The 25,728-nt window shown below is 35.9% G+C and overlaps 1 protein-coding gene across 2 annotated transcripts in view; it reads right to left on the reverse strand.

Annotated features, from left to right (window-relative positions):
• LOC144970161 (G-protein coupled receptor dmsr-1-like) overlaps positions 1-25,060 on the reverse strand; it is a 45,322-nt gene extending 20,262 nt beyond the window's left edge. The window contains exon 1 of one of the 2 annotated variants that reach the window (XM_078909511.1): positions 24,800-25,060. The gene's annotated coding sequence lies outside the window, so the exon portion shown is untranslated. The remainder of the gene's footprint in view (positions 1-24,799) is intronic. The other variant, XM_078909510.1, reaches the window with a different exon arrangement.
• Between the last annotated feature and the right edge of the window lie 668 nt (positions 25,061-25,728).

The following is a 25,728-nucleotide window of genomic DNA, read 5'->3' on the forward strand; positions in this document are numbered from 1 at the left end:
TAATTTTGACCAGCAGTTAAGCTTAATAGCCAATATTCTCATCACAAACATATAACATAGAAACGATTGAGACATTGAGTATGCTCCGGTGTATGGGGTGAATTTTTAATTCAGAAAAGTGAGTGGAGCAGGCACTTATGTTGGTAACAACAAGATATGAAGTGAGTAGAAAAGTGCCAGAAGACAATAGAGAATAAAATTTTTTTTCCCCGCGGCGGTGGTGGGGTTTGAACCTGCGACCTTATTGGTACGACAACTCCGCCTGGCAGGTGAGAGCGTGGCTCTACCGTGTGAGCTATCCACGAACACAAAAATATTCGTTTCAAACCCAAAGTCCTTTCTAGATCCCTCTCTCACCCACTTCTTGAGATCGCCGATTCGTTCACCACCATCGCGAAGTAATTTTGACCAGCAGTTAAGCTTAATAGCCAATATTCTCATCACAAACATATAACATAGAAACGATTGAGACATTGAGTATGCTCCGGTGTATGGGGTGAATTTTTAATTCAGAAAAGTGAGTGGAGCAGGCACTTATGTTGGTAACAACAAGATATGAAGTGAGTAGAAAAGTGCCAGAAGACAATAGAGAATAAAAAATTTTTTTTCCTTCATATCTTGTTGTTACCAACATAAGTGCCTGATCCACTCACTTTTCTGAATTAAAAATTCACCCCATACACCGGAGCATACTCAATGTCTCAATCGTTTCTATGTTATATGTTTGTGATGAGAATATTGGCTATTAAGCTTAACTGCTGGTCAAAATTACTTCGCGATGGTGGTGAACGAATCGGCGATCTCAAGAAGTGGGTGAGAGAGGGATCTAGAAATGACTTTGGGTTTGAAACGAATATTTTTGTGTTCGTGGATAGCTCACACGGTAGAGCCACGCTCTCACCTGCCAGGCGGAGTTGTCGTACCAATAAGGTCGCAGGTTCAAACCCCACCACCGCCGCGGAAAATTTTTTTTTATTCTCTATTGTCTTCTGGCACTTTTCTACTCACTTCATATCTTGTTGTTACCAACATAAGTGCCTGCTCCACTCACTTTTCTGAATTAAAATTCACCCCATACACCGGAGCATACTCAATGTCTCAATCGTTTCTATGTTATACGTTTGTGATGAGAATATTGGCTATTAAGCTTAACTGCTGGTCAAAATTACTTCGCGATGGTGGTGAACGAATCGGCGATCTCGGCGATCAAGAAGTGGGTGAGAGAGGGATCTAGAAATGACTTTGGGTTTGAAACGAATATTTTTGTGTTCGTGGATAGCTCACACGGTAGAGCCACGCTCTCACCTGCCAGGCGGAGTTGTCGTACCAATAAGGTCGCAGGTTCAAACCCCACCACCGCCGCGGAAAAATTTTTTTTATTCTCTATTGTCTTCTGGCACTTTTCTACTCACTTCATATCTTGTTGTTACCAACATAAGTGCCTGCTCCACTCACTTTTCTGAATTAAATATTCACTAAACGTGCTCAAAGAGCTTTTCAAGGGGTCCCTGGCCAACAGCAACAAGTAACATGTAGAACGAGACATGACGCCTGCTTAGCGATATTACATTATTTCCCGACAGAAACAACGCTTTAACGGCCAGGTACTCATTTTACATCTGAGTACGGTGAGAGAATGTGAGTAAAGAGCCTTTTCCAAGGACACAATATGCGCGGAGCGAGGCTCGAACCCAGGACCTTCCGATCCGAAAGCGAGTGTCATACCAGAAGACCACATAGCCGCATCTGAATTGCATCTGAAGACATATTATTATAGGCTTGTTCACGAAAGTGCTGTGAGTTTTTGACGTGGTGGCCTAACATTATCAATGAAATTTATTTTAAAATGTTTAAGAATATTCTAAAGTCCAGTGTAATTTTCACACTTTGGCATTCCTTGACTTAATCTCATATCATGATGGTTTCTCTATTGTACCAAAGCCAGTAAAATAGATAAAAAAATGGATATAAACATTTTTAGAGCATTCCCAGGGATTTACTATGCGCAATCATGTCATACGGAATCATTTTTTCATTTCACGCAGTCGCCTGATTGACGTCCTCACTCCATTTAGCCACGCACTAATTCACAAAGAAAATCAATAAGATATTTCATATCTTCATAATCCTCGCGTGATTATGATACCGATGGCTTTAATCATACCATCACAATCAAAATCCTTAAAGAAACTAATATACGCCAACTCCATGTATGTGCAATATAATTTATATACATTCTCACAAAACACGAAAAATTATAACACCCAAGCATTTCCATAACCTTTATTTAACTTTTCACTCAAAATTGATTTCACTGCAAGGGCTTGCGAAAAATCCATAACAAAATGGCTAAAGGAAAGATGATATTCCATTTTTTATAATATTTTTTCAAGAATCCGTTGATCACAAGTATAATTTTTTTATCACAATGTTAAATGTTTAAACTGAGAACGCAAAATGTTTTCAGTTTCAACAATGTTAAAGGAAGCCCTAAATAAGGAAGAAAAATAGTGACATCAAACCCTCTACTCTTTTGGTTCCTAAATCGTTGGGATTGTGTATGGAACCAGTCCTTCGGAGTACTAACAATGAATAGGTTACATTAAATGTGGCATAACTATCTTACTAGCAGGATGTATAGGCAGATTCTTAGGATTACAGGACATAAAAGAGCGAGGGTAGTTGATCTTTATTGACGACCAGCATATACTTAGACTAGAATATGAGATTCCATCACTCTGGCACCAGAAGATGAATTACACAATGTACGTATCCAGTCCTCCGAAGAGTAGTTTTACACATCCAAAGAAATAGAAACCGTTTTTTTCTGACATCACACTTTTCTTCCTTATTGTGTTCGGTTTTCAGCTCTGCTATAGATAGTATGCGCTTTTGCTAGGAAGCTCACAACTTTGCCATCCGGAAGTACAACGGACCAACACACAAAACTATGTGTAACCATGAAGTTTTATAGTCTGGTTCATACAGTTTAGTGAGAAGTACTCATAAACGTGGATGGCAAAAAACAATAACAAAGACCAGAGTGACGTCATCTTCGTTCTATCTATATTATGTCATGACCCACCACATCAATCCGTAGTCTCCGTAAACTTATAGCCTGACACTGACCAAAATATTACTTCAAACCAAAAGGCAAGACAACCACAAGAAAACAAATCGTGAGTTATATCCAATAGTTTAACCAATGGGATCTGTCGTTTCCTTGAGCACTACTAACGACAACTCACTAGGTCAAAATACAAGTCCTACTGTCAGGTGATTATTTAACGAATGCTACGGTCAATTTGACATTATGCTGGATTGAACTAGTGAAGGTCAATTGAGTTTTAATTCAAAATGATAATAATAAGAAATATAATTCTTTTTTAATTAAAAAAATCAACAATCACTGTCCTTTAAAACTCAACTTTTACAGGTTTAGCTTACAAATCAAGTTCAAGGACTAATTTCACCACGATATAATTACTGTTCTGAGAGGATAGGTCACATATTATGAGTGAGTAGGTTTAAATATTTAAAAAATGTCCTTAATGTTTTTACCATTCAGTCAGGAGATCGGTATTCGTAAAATCGCGTCTGTAGTTTTCCAGAAAATAGTCTCTATCGCTGCCAAACGACTCTTTCTATATGCTAGGATATCGCGAGCACCGTCATTTATATATGATTATAAACTAATGCTTGCGTCACCTCTGACTCGCTTCTCATTTCAGTGCTTTCGATTTTTGCCGTATTGGTAATCCGGCGGCTCATGGATCTCTATGGCTGCTGGCTGATTGGAAAGGTCGTGTGACCGGAGATACTTAATGGAACGGACAATGTTATGATGGGGATACGCGACAATGACGTCAGTGCTGATAATGGTGAAGTGAGACGCGTTCCCTAGGTGGAACAGAGGTAGACAAAAAGCTATCTTAAGAGGCGCTGTGAGTTGTGTATCATTCATATATAGAGGGATATTTATTTTATATATGAGGATATTTCAAATAAGAATAACCATAAATATATAAAAAGAGGTGCATTGTGCTGTAATCTAAAATTACTGAAGCTCAATGTCTAGTTTCCCTAACATAGTCTGAAGTAGCGTTCTAAGAATTGCGTCGTCGAGGAACATGTCAACAACTTGTATGGCAGCCCTTTACTATTACTATTACTACTACTACTACTACTACTACTACTACTACTACTACTACTACTACTACTACTACTATTGCTACTACTACTACTACTACTACTAATACTACTACTACTATTGCTACTACTACTACTACTACTACTACTACTACTACTACTATTGCTACATACTACTACTACTACTACTACACTACTACTACTACTACTACTACTACTACTACTATGCTATACTACTACTACTACTACTACACTACTACTACTACTACTACTACTACTACTACTGCTACTACTACTACTACTACTACTACACACACAACAACAACAACATACTACTACTGCTACTACTACTACACACTACTACTACTACTACATACTACTACTACTACTACTATACTACGACTACTACTACTACTACTACTACTACTACTAACTACTACTGCTATATGCTACTACTACTAATCTACTACTACTACTACTACTACTACCACTACTACTACCACAACAACAACAACAACTACTACTGCTACTACTACTACTACTACTACTACTACTACTACTACTACTACTACTACTACTGCTACTACTACTACTACTACCACCACTACTACTACCACAACAACAACAACAACAACTACTACTGCTACTACTACTACTACTACTACTACTACTACTACTACTACTACTACTACTACTACTACTACTACCACTACTACCATTACTACTATTACTACTACACTACTATTACTACAACAACAACAACAACAACAACAACAACAACAACTACTACTACTACTACTACTACTACTACTACTACTACTACTACTACTACTACTACTACTACTACTACTACCACTATTATTATTATTATTATTATTATTATTGTTAGTATCAGTATTACTAATACTATATATTATTATTATTATTATTATTATTATTATTATTATTATTATTATTATTATTATTATTATTATTATTATTAAAATTATCATCCTCGTTGCCAATATAATCGTTATTGGTCATTATTGTCAAGTTATTTTACATTTATTTTTATTATCATCAATGTTTTTTTCGTGTTGTCAATATCATCACCATTATCATCATTCTCGTTGTAGGTGGTTTTAATCTTAAAGAGATAAATTAATTAACTGAATCAAACTACGTAGAAACATGATAATTTCAAACGATGTCCTTCCCTTCACGGTTTAACGTTGACACATGACAAAATCTCACTACTAGATATCTTGGAAAGGGTAAATTAAAACCCAAATGCGCAGAGGAGCATTGATTGAAATGAAGTCCAAATCTTCAACTGTAACCAAACAAATACTTTTTCATTAACCGAGAGAATTTCGGTTGGAAGAAAGGTTGCAACCGTTATGGTGGTGATGGTGTTGGTTGTGGAGGCTGTTGTTGCTGTTATAATTTACGTTGTTGGGTGTTGTCGTAATAAAGTGGTGTTGGTGGTGGTGATGAGTTTTGTGCTGGTGGAATCGATGATGATGATGATGATGAGGCTGATGATGATTATGATGATTATGATGATGATGATGATGATTATGATGTTGATGTTGATGATGATTATGATGATGATGATGATGATGATCATGATGATGATGATGTGATAATAATAATGCTCATGGTCCAGATGATATGATAATGATGGTCAAGATCGAACAGAATCTATTTAAAGATGATTTGACCTAGATAGATTCCATAAAAACCCCTAAAGGAACAAGTTTCTATAAATAATAGGCATGTAACCATAATCATACTAAGCTTCAATATAGGTCGAATGATTAGCTATATATATATATATATATATATATATATATATATATATATATATATATATATATATATATCGCCCAAAGCTAGATCTGTCCTTTAACCAGTTAGCTGCTGTACTCTAAAAAAAAAACCCAACAACACTTGTTTCAAAATTTGGCCAGAAAACTCGTTCTTCAAACATCAATCACTTTAAAGGTCCTCATCTTGGCAAAAACTCTCAAACCTGGGACTTCGTAAAGCGTCATTTAAATCGATTGATATTTGAAGGAGAGTTTTCTGACCACATTTATAAATACGTGTTTTCCCAGAGTACGTCCTGTTACATGGTTAATCGATAAGGAGCTATTGGTCAGTGACCTGAGGGGTAACATTGATGCGAAACTTCGGCCCCATCGTCGCTTCCCAAATTAAGGCACTTTAAAGATATCATCCCACTCGATTCACGGGCCCATTATTATGTAAGCGGGCTATATTTAATTTAGTTATTTACTAGTCTTAAGCCTAAGCGGAGCAAGTGACTAAAAATAGGCTTTTATGAACGTTTTCTAGTCTCTGACTAGCTGGACTCTTGCCTGGAAGTGGGCGTTGTTAGGAAAGTGACTAGTTCGTTAACACGATGGCAGGTAAGATAACAGCTTTCATATTTTCAACGCAAAAGATTTCCAAAGAGGAAATTAGCAACCCATCCGTTATAGATAATATTTCGTTCCGTTTCATATTTGAACTTAATTTTGCCAAGATGAATAAAATCACGTGATATTGACTGTCAACTGATCAGACTACAATGATGTCTTTGGTCAACAGTCAATTCTATATTTAGGCCAATGAAAGTTTCATTTAAACTCAAAAAATTGAACCAACCAACCAAACAAACACAACAGAAAATGTAATCTGATGGATCACATTATTTCAGCCAGCAAAATAACTTTTGTCTCCACTACACTTTCTAATTGTTCTTTTTGTTTTTTTTTCTTTGAAGCGAACCCTTCCACTTCGATTCTCCGATCATCGCAACTCGCGAGCCGATTAAATACACATGTTCACGGAATTACCATGTTCAATGCGCTTAACAATGTTTTATTTATTCCCTAAGCAAGCCTTTTGGAACCATATTTCAATTTCCTACAGTACCAGTTGCTTGTTACGCGTCCTTTTTGTACCAAAACTCTTACAATATCTGCCAATGCCGATAGCCAGGTACTTTTCCAAACACGAATCAAATGGAGTAATGTGAGTAAAGTGCTTACCCAAGGATACAACGACGAGACTAGAATTTTTCACGATTACTGTCACCCACCGGGCACTGACCGAGTTCAACATCGCTTGCTCTCTGTGACAAGACGAGATACCATACCACCTGAGCCACCGAGTCACACTAAAGATCAAGTATAAGAATTGCGGCATCTTAAAACAAATTGGGCAAGATGAACCCGTCGATGAGGCCTTAGACTGCAGCATCATAAATGAAAAATATACGAATTTTAATATTTACATATATCTATCTATTGTATGCTATATTTCGTTCGAAGATCACGCATTTTTGGCTTAGATATTCATTATTTTTCTGTACAAATTATATAAAAGTTGTAAGTGTTGGGTCGATATAGAGCTTGAGGCAACCAACGAGCGAATGATGGTATCAGTGACTTGAGAGGCTTCCTGCACTAATGATAAAGGGAGTAAATCATATAATTTTACGCCTTACTCATCAAAGACGATGGTAAAGTTAGAGAAATTATATAGGATGATATGTTTGAATGAATGGACTTGGAATCATCATCATCATCAGCAGCAGCAATAGTAGCAGCGGCAGCAGCAACAACAGCAGCAGCAGTTGTGGTGGTAGTAGTAGTAGTAGTAGTAGTAGTAGTAGTAGTAGTAGTAGTAGTAGTAGTAGTAGTAGTAGTAGTAGTAGTACAGTAGTAATAGTTGTAAGAGTAGTAGTTTTAGTAACAAGATTAGTAGCCTATTATTAGTGGTAGTAGTAGTAGTAATACTAGTAGTAGTTGTACTTAGTTGTAGTACTACTACTAGTAATAGAACTGATATTATTATAATTATTATTATTATTATTATTATTATTATTATATTATTATTATTATTATTATTATTATTATTATTATTATATATATCATTATTATTGTTATCATTATCATAATAATAATAATAATAATAATAATAATAATAATAATAATAATAATAATAATATTGTTTTTATTATTATTATTATTATTATTATTATTATTATTATTATTATTATTCGTAGTTGTAATAATAAATAATAATAATAATAATAATAATAAATAATAATAATAATAATAATAAATAATAATAGTAGTAGTAGTAGTAGTATTAGTGGGTGTAGTAGCATTAGTAGTAGTAGTAGTAGTAGTAGTAGTAGTAGTAGTAGTAGTAGTAGTAGTAGTAGTAGTAGTAGGAGTAGCAGTAGTGGTAGTAGTAGTTGATGTAGTAGAAATAGTAGTAATAATAGTAGTACGTACTAGTGGTAGTAAAATAGATTTAGTATTAGCAACGTTGTTTGCGCTACACCAATTCCAAAACTACAGATAATTGTTGATAAAAGTTTGAGACAAACTATCAGGTATTGATTGGTCTCATTGTTGACTAAAAGAATCCATCTCGCTAAGATGAGGTGGCAAACTTACAAAGAGGATTTGTAGTCATAGAAACCTTTAGAGTTGTAGAGTACTATTCAGAGGACAATCAACAGAGGTATTAAAAGACCCAGTTACATAAGTGGTAGTAATGCTGATTGTAATAATAATAATAATAATAATAATAATAATAATAATAATAATAATAATAATAATAATAATAATAATAATAATAATAATAATAATAATAATAATAATACTTTATTGCATCCCAAAAAGGAAATTTTTGTACAGACGTGTTATAATTTACACATAAGATAAAAATACAATGGAAATAGGATGTATATATATAAAAAAGGAGCAGCTCTATAACCAGAGCTGCGCTTTATAATATGAATAATTTCAACACTGTAAAATAGTTAAAACTGTCACCATAAATTGAAAATTGAAAAGATTGCAAAACAAATAAATTAATAAATTAATATTTATATTTAAAAAAAGTAAAAATGAGAAATAATTATATAAAATGATTATTGCTTGTTGTTATAAAGCCTAATACTGGACGGCAGAAAAGATTTTCGGTGTCTCTCTGTTTTCGTTGAAATAGAGAAAGGGCGACCACTTCTTTCTGACATAATAATTGATGGTCTTAGTGGATGATACTGGTCATTTAATATTTTAGTTATTTTATTTATACAAAATTTCTCGTATAAAAGATCTACATCGTCAACATCATTTATATAGCGTTTAATGGATTTTTTAATATTTGAATTTATTTTGTTCCTTTCCACTGCTAAGCAATTGCCTCCCCAAGCTGTTATACAAAATGACAAAACACTTTCGATTACTGCTCTATAAAATAATGTGCAGAGGGTTTTATCTATTCTAAACTGAGAGAGTTTCGATAAAAAATATGTACGTCTGCACATCTTATGCCTAATTATTTTCAAGTGTTCATCCCACTTGAGCCTGTCATCAATCGTTACACCAAGGTATTTGTAGTGAGGAACTCGCTGGACGAATTGGTCCTTTAATTTTAACGGTTCTATCGGTTCCTTCACTCTCCTAAAGTCAATCACTAGCTCCTTTGTCTTGCTTATGTTAAGCTCTAGGTGGTGGGCATCACACCAAGACACAAATCTATCAATTTCTTGCCTATAAGCCACTTCGTTGCCATTTGTTATGAGGCCTTGAAGAGCGGTGTCATCTGCAAACTTTATTAAAGGTACACTCAGGTTTTGACTTCTACAGTCATTCGTGTATATTGTGAATAATACAGGGGACAATACACAACCTTGAGGAGCACCAGTATTTGTAGTTATACAGGAAGATTTGTTTTGCCCTAATTGAACATATTGTGCTCTCTCCGTAAGAAATTCGAGCACCCAAGCAATTATATACTTGTTTAAATTCAGACTAGTCAATTTTTGAACAACCAACTGAGGTTGCATTGTATTGAACGCTGAAGAAAAATCTGCAAAAAGCAATCTGCAATAGCTCCTAGCGTGATCTAGATGCCTGTAGATGTTGTTTGTAAACAGCAAAATGGCATCCTCTACGCCACGTCCTGGTTTGTAAGCAAATTGATGACTATCACTCAATGGCATAAACTGATTCCTAATTTTAACAAGAACAAGTTTTTCTAAAGATTTCATGACTATTGAAGTCAGTGCAACAGGTCTGAGATCGTTCATAGTTTCAAGTTTTTCTTTTTTTGGAACAGAAATAATTTTTGAAGTTTTCCAAATTTCAGGGATTGAAACGCATTGGAGGGACCAGTTAAAAATATGTGTATAAATGGGGGAAAGCTGGTGGGCACATTCTTTTAATAGTTTTCCTTTCAATCCATCCGGCCCAGCAGCCTTCCTCTCGTTTAGTTTCGAAAATACGAATCTCGTTTCCTCTTCACTGACCTCAATAGTCATTTCATCTTCCAAAGCCCTGTCTAATTTATGTTTTTCATTTTCAATATCAAATTTGTTTGCTGTGTCGAAACGTGAATAAAATTTATTTAAAGTTTCAATTTCGATATCTTCTGATATAATCGTGGGCTTTGGATTATAGTTCACAGCAGTTTTAAGCCCCCGCCACGTGTCCCTTATATCCCCAGAAGAAAAGCATTTTTCAATTTTATTTTTGTACTTATCTCTACAACTAGATATTACCCTCTTTATCTCTTTTTGTTTTGTTTTCAGATCTTTTTTGTTTCCACTAGTATAGAGAGTTTTCTTTTGGTTCAATAAAAGTTTTAGATCTTTTGTTATCCAAGGCTTGTTGTTAGGATAATATTTTATTTCTTTTTTACAAGACACTAGCTGTTCACAGAATTTTAAATACTCACTCACACAGTCATTCAGCTCATCCACACTATCACATGATTCGATAAAAACATTCCAGTCAGTGCATTCAAAACAACCACGCAAATCTTCACACACACACTTCCATTCCAGATCTGTACACTTTTCTTTACTGGTTTTACACGTTTAAAAACAGGGCGGTAGGTGGGGAGTAGCAAGAGCATGCAGTGGTCAGATAAACCTAATGGGGCACGGGGTAAACATTTATAACTATTTTTAATATTACACAGGAATAAATCTAATGTTTTTTTGTCCCTTGTCTCGCAGTCCACGTATTGATGAAGTCCCGGGAGAGTAAAATCGTTACATTGGTTAAAATCGCCAGTGACCATCAATACGGCATCGGGTGACTTAATTTGAATGTCCTGTAGTAGTTGCCGTAGCGGTATTAGAAGTAGTGGTAGTAGTAGTAGAAGAAGTAGTAGTATAGTAGTACTAATAGTAGCATTAGTACTAGTAGTACTAGTACTAGTAGTAATAGTAGTTGTAGCGGTATTAGAAGTAGTGGTAGTAGTAGTAGAAGAAGTAGTAGTATAAGTAGTACTAATAGTGGCATTAGTACTAGTAGTACTAGTACTAGTACTACTACTACTACTACTACTACTACTACTACTACTACTACTACTACTACTACTACTACTACTAGTAGTAGTAGTAGTAGTAGTAGTAGTAGTAGTAGGAGGAGGAGGAGGAGCAGCAGCCGTAGTAGTAATAGTAGTAGAAGTAGTAGTAGTAGTAGTACTACTACTACTACTACTACTGGTAGTAGTAGTAGTAGTAGTAGTAGTAGTAGTAGTAGTAGTAGTAGTAGTAGTAGTAGTAGTAGTAGTAGTACAAGTAGTAAGTGTAATAGTAGTAGTAGTAGTGGTTTCAGTTATCATTATTATTATTATTATTATTATTATTATTATTATTATTATTATTATTATTATTGTTATTATTATGATGATGATGATGATGATGATTATTATTATTATTATTATTATTATTACAATAATAATAATAATAATAATAATAATAATAATGATTATTATTATAATTACTATTACTAATAATAATAATAATAATAATAATAATAATATATTATTATTATTATTATTTATTATTATTATTATTATTATTATTGATATTATTATCATCATCATCATTATTATCATCATCGTCATTTTCACCATCATCATAAACATCATCATCATCACCATCATGACTTTCATCCAAAACAATACCATATCATACCACAATTTATACTCAATCATTTCCAAATATTTTCACTTAATGTATGTAGCAACTTCAACAGAGCATTCTTTTTTACATCTATACATCCGTCAGCGTGCTACATAGCTCATGCGATTCGATCTATTTACATGAAGAGTAACAAGAATATAGCCTTGCCGAATTCCAAGAATAATAAATGAATGCAATGTTCATTGGATCTGACAACACCGTGTTCAACAAATTGCAAACGTCCGTGCACATTCAATCGAAACTATCCAAGCGCTATGTCGTTAATTCCAAATACAATTTTATGCCTGAGAACTAGAGATGGAATTTCCCCGCGAGATTTTAGTTGCTGGCTACATGGATGAATACTTCCGCAAGTTAGCGACACTCGTATTCATGAATACCTCTGAACAAAAGAAAAAATGAGGCAAAAACATTTCTCAACATCAAATTTTCCTCTGATTTTTTCAGAGCAAGCATTTTGAAAATTGATACAAGTCTAGAATGAATCAGCGGACAACTTAATTTCTTGAACAAGATTGAAATAAGGAATTATTTTACAACCAAACTTTTACTTTAAATTTGACATCAACCGACGGCAAAAAACACTTCTTCTTCTTCTTCTTCTTCAAGTACCAAGTCTGTGCCAGACATCGGTGATCATGGTACGCCATTCATCTCTCTGATCAGATAACCTCAGAAACTAATATTACTCTTCTCTTTCTTTGTCACTCAGCTGTTCAAACTATTCAAATATGTTTTTCTTGGTCTACCTTTACTCTTTTTACCTTCTATCTTTCCTGTGAGAGCAAGATGTTCAACACATTCATGTCGATTTAGGTGTCCTACAAAACACTAGGTCTGATCAATTCAAGCAAAAATATTGAAACACCGAGTAGTACTCATACATCGGGTCAGAGTAGCCGCAATCAGAGCGGGAAGTCAGGAGATAAGAAAGGTCAATCTAGTTTCTCAATATTTTTTACCTCGATTTATGTCCTATTGGCGTTTTAAATTCAATCGAGTACACCAAAATGTTGCACATAATGTTTTTTTTTTAATGTTTAATAGACGTCTAGTAATATTTGATTTCTATGAAATGATCATTGTAGTCAATACTCTTTTATAGTGTTTTTATCAAATAATTACAAACATATTCGAATCTTTTGGATTATTGTTTCCTTCAAATATATAAAAAAAAAATAGATCTTGGTCCAATTACTAAAATAAATCTGACCGGATCAAAAGTATTCATGATTTTTTTTGATCCGGGATGCAAATTGCCGATCCCTACTAGTTGCTGTTGTATTCGGTTGATCCAGGATTCATCACCGGGTCCTCACAGCCCTACTGAGAGCTGAGATCTGATATTTTTTTTCTGTCGTTCTCTGACAAGAAACATTTTCGTGACCTTCCACCTCAAAACGTCTTTGTAACTGAGGGACTTTGATTACATTGAATGAATTTTTAGTTAAACTATGACACTAATTTTGGGTCACACCAAACGCCCCAAAACAATAAACACCCCCCCCCCCTCCGCCCCGCCCGATCAAAAACAGAACAAGAGAAAAAAACCAAAAAAAAAAAAAACCAACCCAGAACAAAAGGAAACAACAAGAACAATTTAAAAACGAAACAAAACGACAAAGCAAGCTAAATAAAAGGAAAAAAAACAAAGCAAAAAACAAAACAACAAACAACTCCTCCCCCCCAAAAAAAAAATAAAACCCCAAACAAAAACCAAAAAATGAACAAGAGACAAACAAACAAACAATAAAACCCTTAAAACAAGCAAAATAGAAAATACAACAAACAACCCCCTCCTTAAAACAAACACACACAAAAAAAACAAAACAAAAACAAACAAACGAAAAACAAAACCCAAAAAAAAAAAAACAACAAAACACCCAACAACAACAAAAGAAAAGAAAAAAAGCAAAACACAAAATACGAATAACAAAAAAACCCAAAAATTTTGCTCAAGCCACACAACGCGGTGGATAGTCGAAACAAGATCATATTGCGGAGTAATTTCGAATAATTTACGTTACCAAGAAAAAAGAAATGGCAATCTTATTTGATGGACGAAAGCTAAAAACCCAAAGCGAATCTATACCAGGACTACCTGTTACACCTTCTCCGACTTTGTCAAAGATCTTTTTTATAAAATAAGTTTGACAGCACTTGATCTACAGGTCCTAGGTTCAATTCTCACTTTTCGCTGCACAACACTTGCTTCTTGGAAAAGGCTCTTACGATATTCATGTGTAAAATGAGTAAATTAGTTTTTTTCTCTCTATAAAAGCTAAGATATATAACATAATTGCTTTACATGCGTCATGTCATGTACGACATTACAAGTGTCGATGATTTTGGTTAGAGATCCCTTAAAAAGTGTTAAGACAATATTATATTGCTCTATATAAAGGCTGTTCCTCTCTCTTTGATCCGGAAAAACATTAAATTCCTTTATTTCAAATAATACTTTCTCACAGACCTGGCCGATTTTTCATCAAGGGAGTAGTAATAACAGTGCTTCTCGGGTTGCATCGATGGCCTGATAACATCCTTAAAAAAACAGATGTCATATGGTACGGAGTAGTTTTCTCGTAGTGTCAAATTACAAATCACCGCTCCAGTAGTTATGTTAAAATATCATATTATCATGATTAAGATATTAATGGTAGATTGGAATACTCTTCAACAGTCGATGCGTCACTTCCTTCCTAATGACGCATGGTAACTTAGCAACACTGGCACTAAACTATCGGAACAATGGCGGACCCCCATATGAAATATTTCTCCGGCGAGTATAAAAGCGTATCCAGAGGGAAAAAAAACATAAATTTGATCATGTTTTGACTTTTACACATTCTGATCACAAGGCATATGAAAATATCTAGCCAGCATGAAGAATAAAAAGTAATGGTTTTCTTTGTTTAGAACCAAGATGGCTGCCGTTACCGGGCGGCGTGACATCAGACTACTGAATCCAATTGTGTATACATGAGACGAAAATTGTTTTTCTTGTATTTTATACCAGTTTCGTTATGGATGAATAAAGTCCTCTTTTGCCTGCTCTCTAATTTTTAAATTTGAAATAATGGAGAAGAGTACCTAAACTGCGAGGTTTTAAAGCCACCGAAATATCACGTGTCTGAATCCTATTGGTGACATTATAAGATTCTTTGATCTATTTGTATTTATTAAACGAGTTATTTTTATTGTGCCCAATAACACAACGAGCTTGCGAGAATGTGTTATTGCACGTAAAATAATATGACGAGTTACGAATACGTTTATTCCATCCCAACAAATAAGATTATTAGATATTTTTGTAACCAAATGGTATGGTAATAGTATCTACTTCTATTTACCATAATTTGTATCTTTCTCCTTCTGCTGGAATGACAATTTGATCCAAAAATAAAAACGTTGTATTAGACGTCTAGTATTCATGCGCAGCAAAAGATTATTTAAAATTACCAATCAACTGTCTTTCTTTTACACCTTATTTCACACCAATAAAATGTGCGAAAATATTCTGCAATCGTTGAACTTCCGTGATTGGAATTCGGTCGACTTCGTGTCGATAAAACTATCTGCAAGAGAATTTTCTGATTATTTACTAATTTATATGTTTAATAAATGTGTTTACTATGTAAATTTGATAACGGATTGACAAAGTTTTGTGTGAAATTTGTAAATTTATGACCATTTCATCGGGGCCTCTTCAACAACCTATTATCGATAATTAAAAGTAAAAGGAAGTAACATTTATTTAGGTCTCTTTCAACGGCAGTACTTTTCGACATTTGATGACGCAATTATAAATTAGGAATGAACATCGCATCATTCAATGTTCGCGGTATCTCCTCAAAATTTAAGAAAAACAACCTGATTGATGACATATTTTCTTACAAATTAGACGTAGTAAGCATACAAGAGACCAAAAACAAGGCCAATGATGAAATAATACGAGGTTTCCGTCTCTTTACATTTGAACATGAAAATATTCAGGGAGGTCTTGGTTTTCTTATATCAAACAGTCTAACACCTTATTTAAACTCATATTGGTCTATAAATGAAAGAATATCTGTTTTGAGCTTTAAAACCATTCCATGCTTTCTAAACAACAAATCTACACTTATAATCAACACCCATCATCCTACTTCGGGGACATCCAAAGATAGATTATACAATGAAATTGAAATGATAATCCGAGACCATGTAAATGGCATCATAATCACGGGCGATTTCAATACTAAAATAGGAAAAAGGAAAGACAACAACGAAACATGCCTTGGTGCTTATTCCAAAGGACTGCGTTATAAAAATGGCCAGTTTCTTATTGATTTCTGCTGCGAACATAAATTATTCATATGTGATAGTGCCTTTAAACACCCTTCCCGCCAAATTACTACATGGCAAGGAACATGGAAAAATTCTGATGATATCTATACCTACATTCAGATAGACTATCATAATAGGGTTCAACAGTCGTGGCTTCACTTACCTCGAAATGACACATAGTAACTTAGTAACTGGTTCTAAACTATCAATTCAGAAAAGTGAGTGGAGCAGGCACTTATGTTGGTAACAACAAGATATGAAGTGAATAGAAAAGTGCCAGAAGACAATAGAGAATAAAAATTTTTTCGCGGCGGTGGTGGGGTTTGAACCTGCGACCTTATTGGTACGACAACTCCGCCTGGCAGGTGAGAGCGTGGCTCTGCCGTGTGAGCTATCCACGAACACTAAAATATTCGTTTCAAACTCAAAGTCATTACTAGATCCCTCTCTCACCCACTTCTTGAGACCGCCGATTCGTTCGTACACCACCATCGCGAATAATTTTGACCAGCAGTTAAGCTTAATAGCCAATATTCTCAACACAAACATATAACATAGAAACGATTGAGACATTGAGTATGCTCCGGTGTATGGGGTGAATTTTTAATTCAGAAAAGTGAGTGGAGCAGGCACTTATGTTGGTAACAACAAGATATGAAGTGAATAGAAAAGTGCCAGAAGACAATAGAGAATAAAAATTTTTTCGCGGCGGTGGTGGGGTTTGAACCTGCGACCTTATTGGTACGACAACTCCGCCTGGCAGGTGAGAGCGTGGCTCTGCCGTGTGAGCTATCCACGAACACTAAAATATTCGTTTCAAACTCAAAGTCATTACTAGATCCCTCTCTCACCCACTTCTTGAGACCGCCGATTCGTTCGTACACCACCATCGCGAATAATTTTGACCAGCAGTTAAGCTTAATAGCCAATATTCTCAACACAAACATATAACATAGAAACGATTGAGACATTGAGTATGCTCCGGTGTATGGGGTGAATTTTTAATTCAGAAAAGTGAGTGGAGCAGGCACTTATGTTGGTAACAACAAGATATGAAGTGAATAGAAAAGTGCCAGAAGACAATAGAGAATAAAAATTTTTTTCGCGGCGGTGGGGGGGTTTGAACCTGCGACCTTATTGGTACGACAACTCCGCCTGGCAGGTGAGAGCGTGGCTCTGCCGTGTGAGCTATCCACGAACACTAAAATATTCGTTTCAAACTCAAAGTCATTACTAGATCCCTCTCTCACCCACTTCTTGAGACCGCCGATTCGTTCGTACACCACCATCGCGAATAATTTTGACCAGCAGTTAAGCTTAATAGCCAATATTCTCAACACAAACATATAACATAGAAACGATTGAGACATTGAGTATGCTCCGGTGTATGGGGTGAATTTTTAATTCAGAAAAGTGAGTGGAGCAGGCACTTATGTTGGTAACAACAAGATATGAAGTGAATAGAAAAGTGCCAGAAGACAATAGAGAATAAAAATTTTTTCGCGGCGGTGGTGGGGTTTGAACCTGCGACCTTATTGGTACGACAACTCCGCCTGGCAGGTGAGAGCGTGGCTCTGCCGTGTGAGCTATCCACGAACACTAAAATATTCGTTTCAAACTCAAAGTCATTACTAGATCCCTCTCTCACCCACTTCTTGAGACCGCCGATTCGTTCGTACACCACCATCGCGAATAATTTTGACCAGCAGTTAAGCTTAATAGCCAATATTCTCAACACAAACATATAACATAGAAACGATTGAGACATTGAGTATGCTCCGGTGTATGGGGTGAATTTTTAATTCAGAAAAGTGAGTGGAGCAGGCACTTATGTTGGTAACAACAAGATATGAAGTGAATAGAAAAGTGCCAGAAGACAATAGAGAATAAAAATTTTTTCGCGGCGGTGGTGGGGTTTGAACCTGCGACCTTATTGGTACGACAACTCCGCCTGGCAGGTGAGAGCGTGGCTCTGCCGTGTGAGCTATCCACGAACACTAAAATATTCGTTTCAAACTCAAAGTCATTACTAGATCCCTCTCTCACCCACTTCTTGAGACCGCCGATTCGTTCGTACACCACCATCGCGAATAATTTTGACCAGCAGTTAAGCTTAATAGCCAATATTCTCAACACAAACATATAACATAGAAACGATTGAGACATTGAGTATGCTCCGGTGTATGGGGTGAATTTTTAATTCAGAAAAGTGAGTGGAGCAGGCACTTATGTTGGTAACAACAAGATATGAAGTGAATAGAAAAGTGCCAGAAGACAATAGAGAATAAAAATTTTTTCGCGGCGGTGGTGGGGTTTGAACCTGCGACCTTATTGGTACGACAACTCCGCCTGGCAGGTGAGAGCGTGGCTCTGCCGTGTGAGCTATCCACGAACACTAAAATATTCGTTTCAAACTCAAAGTCATTACTAGATCCCTCTCTCACCCACTTCTTGAGACCGCCGATTCGTTCGTACACCACCATCGCGAATAATTTTGACCAGCAGTTAAGCTTAATAGCCAATATTCTCAACACAAACATATAACATAGAAACGATTGAGACATTGAGTATGCTCCGGTGTATGGGGTGAATTTTTAATTCAGAAAAGTGAGTGGAGCAGGCACTTATGTTGGTAACAACAAGATATGAAGTGAATAGAAAAGTGCCAGAAGACAATAGAGAATAAAAATTTTTTCGCGGCGGTGGTGGGGTTTGAACCTGCGACCTTATTGGTACGACAACTCCGCCTGGCAGGTGAGAGCGTGGCTCTGCCGTGTGAGCTATCCACGAACACTAAAATATTCGTTTCAAACTCAAAGTCATTACTAGATCCCTCTCTCACCCACTTCTTGAGACCGCCGATTCGTTCGTACACCACCATCGCGAATAATTTTGACCAGCAGTTAAGCTTAATAGCCAATATTCTCAACACAAACATATAACATAGAAACGATTGAGACATTGAGTATGCTCCGGTGTATGGGGTGAATTTTTAATTCAGAAAAGTGAGTGGAGCAGGCACTTATGTTGGTAACAACAAGATATGAAGTGAATAGAAAAGTGCCAGAAGACAATAGAGAATAAAAATTTTTTCGCGGCGGTGGTGGGGTTTGAACCTGCGACCTTATTGGTACGACAACTCCGCCCGGCAGGTGAGAGCGTGGCTCTGCCGTGTGAGCTATCCACGAACACTAAAATATTCGTTTCAAACTCAAAGTCATTACTAGATCCCTCTCTCACCCACTTCTTGAGACCGCCGATTCGTTCGTACACCACCATCGCGAATAATTTTGACCAGCAGTTAAGCTTAATAGCCAATATTCTCAACACAAACATATAACATAGAAACGATTGAGACATTGAGTATGCTCCGGTGTATGGGGTGAATTTTAATTCAGAAAAGTGAGTGGAGCAGGCACTTATGTTGGTAACAACAAGATATGAAGTGAATAGAAAAGTGCCAGAAGACAATAGAGAATAAAAATTTTTTCGCGGCGGTGGTGGGGTTTGAACCTGCGACCTTATTGGTACGACAACTCCGCCTGGCAGGTGAGAGCGTGGCTCTGCCGTGTGAGCTATCCACGAACACTAAAATATTCGTTTCAAACTCAAAGTCATTACTAGATCCCTCTCTCACCCACTTCTTGAGACCGCCGATTCGTTCGTACACCACCATCGCGAATAATTTTGAATAATTATTCTCAGCGAAAAAATTTTTATTCTCTATTGTCTTCTGGCACTTTTCTATTCACTTCATATCTTGTTGTTACCAACATAAGTGCCTGCTCCACTCACTTTTCTGAATTAAAAATTCACCCCATACACCGGAGCATACTCAATGTCTCAATCGTTTCTATGTTATATGTTTGTGTTGAGAATATTGGCTATTAAGCTTAACTGCTGGTCAAAATTATTCGCGATGGTGGTGTACGAACGAATCGGCGGTCTCAAGAAGTGGGTGAGAGAGGGATCTAGTAATGACTTTGAGTTTGAAACGAATATTTTAGTGTTCGTGGATAGCTCACACGGCAGAGCCACGCTCTCACCTGCCAGGCGGAGTTGTCGTACCAATAAGGTCGCAGGTTCAAACCCCACCACCGCCGCGAAAAAATTTTATTCTCTATTGTCTTCTGGCACTTTTCTATTCACTTCATATCTTGTTGTTACCAACATAAGTGCCTGCTCCACTCACTTTTCTGAATTAAAAATTCACCCCATACACCGGAGCATACTCAATGTCTCAATCGTTTCTATGTTATATGTTTGTGTTGAGAATATTGGCTATTAAGCTTAACTGCTGGTCAAAATTATTCGCGATGGTGGTGTACGAACGAATCGGCGGTCTCAAGAAGTGGGTGAGAGAGGGATCTAGTAATGACTTTGAGTTTGAAACGAATATTTTAGTGTTCGTGGATAGCTCACACGGCAGAGCCACGCTCTCACCTGCCAGGCGGAGTTGTCGTACCAATAAGGTCGCAGGTTCAAACCCCACCACCGCCGCGAAAAAATTTTTATTCTCTATTGTCTTCTGGCACTTTTCTATTCACTTCATATCTTGTTGTTCTAAACTATCGGAACAATGGCTAACGCCTTTATGAAATACTTCTCCGACGGGCATATTCGTGTATCCAGAGGAGAAACTCATTATCAATCTGATCATGTTTTGACTTTTATACATTCTGATAACATGACATGTGAAAAAGTTCTAGCCAGCATGATGAATAAAAAGTACCGATTTTCTTTGTTTAGAACCAAGCTGCTGGTTGCTGGGGGGATGTGACATCAGACTATTGAAGCCTATTTCGGACCATTACAAACGCATTCTTAATGACTCACGAACATATGCAGGAATGAAGACATCCACAGACCATAGACTCGTAGTTTCAAAGTTCAGGCCAACAGAAAATGAAAATAAGCCAAGGCATAAGTATTACAAACAAAATAGATAATCTATCAAAGACTTCAGCAGTCTAAGACATGACCTAGTCAATGAAAATTTCAGAAACACATTCGCGTCGAATCTTTCGTCAAAGAATTTAAAGGATGTCTCTAACCCAGCTGAAATTCAACATCATCTTGTCCAAAGCGTGCTGATGAGCACGGAAACAACACTGCCTGAGAGAAGTAGTACATAAAAACAAGATCACTGTCCAATACTGCATGACTTATCACAGCAGCCAAAAACAACTGAAACTTGACATCAACAGCTGCTCAAATACGGATGCGAAGAACAAATGAAGAGACAAAGAAATAAAACCATGCATAAAATTAAATCTAAATCAATAGATAATCACGAAAAGAAAATAGATGAGATTGTGACAGAAATAAATAGTACGAGTGAGAGTATAAAAATGTTCAGAGCGGTGAATACAATCAAACGATAGAAAACACATAATAGACTTATATAATCAAAGATAAATGTAATAAGACCATATGTAATGATAAAGAAATTATAAACAGTATAAGCGTGTACTACATTGAGAAATACAAGGGTATTCAAGAAGTGGAACCATTCGAGTCTACAAATCCAGAGCTTGAAATGCCTATAACGCCTCAAGAAATAAGTGAAGCCATGCAAAAGCTCAATAACACCAGATCGCCAGGTCTAGATGGTGTTAGAGCAGAAGAACTAAAATGTCTTGACGACGAAGTCATGCAATCACTAGCTGATATGTATAATAAGATAGTTAAGACAAAATAAGTACTCAATCTTGGAAGTGGAAAACTCATTCTGCTAAACAAACCAAATAAAAAGAAAGGTCCTTTAGAAAATTTGTGACCAATCATTTTACTATCCTCGCCAAGAAACGTTGTAAGCACAATCACGCTCAACAGAATTAGAGAAAAGGTAGAGGAATATCTTTCACCATCACAAAGCGGGTTTAGAAGAGATAGAAGCACTGCGAACATAGTATGGGCCCATCGATGGCTGAAAGCCAGAACAGGGAAATATAAGGAAGAATTTACCATACTTGGAATCGATATGAGTTCACCTTTCGACACCATATGTAGAACCAAGTTCTTATCAATCCTTGACTCATTCTTGGACAAAGATCACGTGAAGCTCATAAGACACCTATTATCAAATACTACATTACAATTTGAATTCGGCAGAGAATTAACAACAATATCAACCTCAATTGAATCCCATCAAAGAGACAGCTTGAGTCCAATTCTATTCACGATATACCTCGAATTGGCCATGATTGATCCGAGACCAATATTACCACCAATAAAGAAGATCACTCGTGGATTGATATACGCAAATGATACAGACTTAATATTTGAATCAGAACATCAAGCGAAAAAAATACACGCCACTAATATCAACTATCCTAGAAGCATGGAATCTAAAAGTGAATCAATCCAAAACAGAATATGCAAAAATCAACAGAAATTTTAATGAATGGAAAAGTGTAGATGCGTAAACGAGGCACTTTGATCAACGAAAATGAAGACATCAGAAAACGAAAACAGTTGGCCACCAATGCCAACCAACTCCAAAATTTATGGAATAGAAAAAATATAATCAGTGAGAATAAACGAATACAGATTTACGAGGCACTGATTATTACGATATTGACATATAATTGTGGAACTGCGAGGCTTACTACTACTACTACTACTACTACTACTACTACTACTACTACTACTACTACTACTACTACTACTACTACTACTACAACAACTACTACTACTACTACTACTACTACTACTACTACTACTACTACTACTACTACTACTACTATTAATAAGCTGTCTTTTACACCTTATTTCACACCAATAAAATGTGCGAAAATATTTTACAATCGTTGAATAATTTCTTATTCAACGCATTAGTCAACAATTACGTATTTACTAAGAAACGATAAAGATGGAATAATAATATTTCTTTCATTACTCAGTTTTACCCAGTTAACTGCCGTAATCTGTAAAAAAACTAGTAGTAAAATATTTTACCAGAAAACTCGAACTTCAAATATCGATCGATTTAAATGACCCTCTTATTGGCAAAAACTCTCAAACCTGGGACTTCGTGAGGTCAATATGTTCCCAGTTACAGTTAGAAGTCACACCATGGCAACCAATCGTTACTCATCCCCACAGAACGGAATCATGTTGGGATATACCAGACGCCAAATAGGGATTGTAAAGTTAGATTGACTGTACACTCGCCTTCGGATCGGAAGGCCCTGGGTTCAAGCCTCGCTCGGCGCATAGTTGAGTCCTTGGAAAAGGCTCTTTACTCACATTCTCTTACCGTACTCAGGTTAAAAAGAGTACCTGGCCGTTAACAGTGTTGTCTCTGTCCGAAAAATGTAATATCGCCTAACAGGCGTCATGTCTTGTTCTACTTGTTACGTGTTGCCGTTAGTCAGGGACCATGTGTAAAGCGCTTTGAGCAAGTTTAGTGGATATTGGCCTATATAAAAGATCAAGTTTTTTACTACTACGACTACTACTACTACTACTACTACTACTACTACTACTACTACTACTACTACTACTACTACTACTACTACTACTACTACTACTACTATTAATATTACTACTACCACTACTACTCCTACTATTATAATTGCTACTACTACTACTACTACTACTACTACTACTACTACTACTACTACTACTACTACTACTACTACTACTACTATTACTACTACTACTACTACTACTACTACTACTACTACTACTACTACTACTACTTCTACTACTTCTGCTACTACTATTACTGCAACTACTACTATTACTACTGCTACTATTACAACAACCACTACTACAGCCACAACAACAACAACAACAACAAGAACAACAACAACAACAACTACTACTACTACTACTACTACTACTACTACTACTACTACTACTACTACTACTACTACTACCACTACTACTCCTACTATTATAATTGCTATTACTACTACTACTACTACGACTACTACTACTACTACTACTACTACTACTACTACTACTACTACTACTACTACTACTACTACTGCTACTACTATTACTGCAACTACTACTATTACTACTGCTACTATTACAACAACTATTACAACAACAACTACTACTACAGCCACAACAACAACAACAACAACAACAACAACAACAACAACAACAACTACTACTACTACTACTACTACTACTACTACTACTACTACTACTATCACCAACCTACTCTATATCTTTAATAAATAAGTGCAAGAATGATAATTGTACTAGTGCTATGGATAATGAAGATGGTGAAGAGATCACTGGTAATGCTGTATTCCTATCACCATCATGAAGTAAATGACAAAAAGGTTTACTCGCCATTCGCTTTCCAGCTTCCAAGCTCCGATATTTTAGACGATCTATATTTTTCTTTAATCACAAGTATACTGTATATCAAACCGATGCTTTTATAGTAATTCGATTATATCATTGCCGACAAAGATCATAAAGACTATTCACATCATGATTTAAATGACAACCAAAACAATCACAGGCACAATGCAATCACAATCGAAGTGAATAAAGCAAAATTCTAATCGCGTTTCAAGTCGTCAACTTGGCTCTGGTTCTCCCGATGTCACCTCGCTGAACACCCGCCGCCAATACGACCGTCTATAGCCTGTGGGGTCGGGACGATAAGGGATGGTACGTGAGAGAGGATGCTTTGCTGCCTGCCTCCACTGGTTTTGTGGATACAATTCCTTGTCGGTTTTAATATTCTTCTTCATCATCATCATCATCATCATCATCATTATAATCATCATCATCTTGTTGTTGTTGTTGTTGTTGTTGTTCTTCTTCTTTTTTTCTTAATGATAATAATAATAATAATAATAATAATAATAATAATAATAATAATAATAATAATAATAATAATGATAATAATAATAATAATAATAATAATAATAATAATAATATGATAATAATAATAATAATAATAATAATAATAATAATAATAATAATAATAATAATTGTTCTCTCTTTTTTATGCTCTTTCGCCACGACATCATAAGATATCGTTGCCTAGGCATTCCACGAAGGAAAACGAAAGCGCCGCTCAAAGTGGGACTCGAACCCAGGGCGTTCCGATCTGAAAGCAAGGGTCATACCACGAGGACCATATTATATCTGCACAAACTGTACCACGATTTCAGCTGTAGAAAACGGTATTAATTTCTTGTATTCTTTGACATTCTCAATATAGTTTTATAAAGGAATCAATGTTGGTCCAATATGACTTTAAAATA

Source organism: Berghia stephanieae, chromosome 4 (genome assembly GCF_034508935.2).
Source record: "Berghia stephanieae isolate SIO BIC M18660-M18661 chromosome 4, UCSD_Bste_1.3, whole genome shotgun sequence".
Lineage (NCBI taxonomy): Eukaryota > Metazoa > Mollusca > Gastropoda > Nudibranchia > Aeolidiidae > Berghia > Berghia stephanieae.